This window comes from Apium graveolens, chromosome 3 (genome assembly GCF_009905375.1).
Source record: "Apium graveolens cultivar Ventura chromosome 3, ASM990537v1, whole genome shotgun sequence".
Classification (NCBI taxonomy): Eukaryota; Viridiplantae; Streptophyta; class Magnoliopsida; order Apiales; family Apiaceae; genus Apium; species Apium graveolens.
The window spans coordinates 28975054-28976415 of record NC_133649.1 but is presented as its reverse complement, the minus strand read 5'-3'; the positions used below and the strand labels follow the sequence as shown (position 1 = coordinate 28976415).

General features: G+C 43.8%; 1 non-coding gene across 1 annotated transcript; it reads left to right on the top strand.

Annotated features, from left to right (window-relative positions):
• The first annotated feature begins 815 nt into the window (after positions 1-815).
• LOC141716168 (small nucleolar RNA R71) lies at positions 816-922 on the top strand. Its single transcript, XR_012572887.1, has one exon. It is a non-coding gene; the product is annotated as a small nucleolar RNA R71 (small nucleolar RNA).
• Positions 923-1362: the final 440 nt, after the last annotated feature.

Sequence of the window (1362 nt, the reverse complement as noted above, 5' to 3'; positions counted from 1 at the left end):
TTCTCAGTCTCAGCTTCTTCAGTTAACACTTGAGTTTGTTCGGGATTCGCAACCTTTTCAGACCTTAAGGTGATTTCCTTTACCTGCTCCTTAGCTTCCATCTTTCCTGGCACTTCAGTGTCACTAGGTAGTGTACCAGGTTGACGATTAAGCAAGGCATTGGCAATTTGCCCGATTTGATTTTCCAAGGTCTTGATAGAAACGGCTTGACTCTTGCACATAAGTTTCAACTCCTCTAATTCAGATTTTTCATTGGCTTGTTGCAGCTGGAGTTGTTGTCTTGGTGTATATTGCGGTTGCTGAAAACCAGGGGGTTGTACTGCTTAGTTGGATACTGCTGATAAGGCTGTTGAACCGCATTCTGAGTGTTGCTCCAACTGAAATTAGGATGATTGCGGTTGTTGGGATGATAAGTGGCTGGCACAGGTTGCTGTGAACGCTAAAAGTTGCTCACGAACTGAGCTGATTCACTAGAAAGTGTGCACTGATCAGTCTCATGGGCACCAGCGCAAAGCTCACAGACACTAGCAATTTGATTAACCCCATAGTTAGCCAAAATGTCCACCTTCATCGTCAAAGCCTTAAGTTGGGTAGCTATAGCAGTTGCTGCATCCAACTCCAGAATTCCTGCTACCTTTCCCTGTGTCAGTCTTTGGGAAGGATTCTGGTACTCATTAGCAGCCATCAGTTCAATAAGTTCATAAGTTTCATCGTAGCTTTTATCCCACAAGGCTCCTCCTGATGCTGCATCAAGCATGGGTCTAGAAGTAGCAACCAATCTATTGTAGAAACAGTTAATAATCATCCAATCAGGCATGCCATGGTGTGGGCACTTCCTTAGCATCTCCTTATATCGATCCCAAGCCTCACACAGAGATTCTCCAGCTTGCTGAGCAAACCGAGTTAGAGCATTCCTGATTACAGCAGTCTTCGCCATAGGGAAGAATTTAGTGAGAAACTTTTGAGCAAGATCTTCCCAAGTGGTGATAGACCCTGCTGGTAGAGAATGTAACCAACACTTAAAATCCCTAAAAGAGAATGGGAAGAGTCGCAGCTTGATAGCATCTTCAGTCACATCATTGAATTTGAACGTGTCGCAGATCTCAATGAAATCCCTGATGTGCATGTTGGGGTCTTCAGTAGGAGAACCCCCAAACTGAACTGAGTTATGTATCATCTGAATCGTGTTTGACTTGATCTCAAAAGTGTTAGCCCTGATGGCTGGCCGGATAATGCTTGACTGAATGCCATTAATCTTAGGCTGAGAATAGTCCATCAAAGCCTTAGGATTTTCTGCTTGATCACCCATCTCTAGTAAAGTTGATTCCTCGATTTTCTCTTCTTCTTCTTCTACCTTCTTTT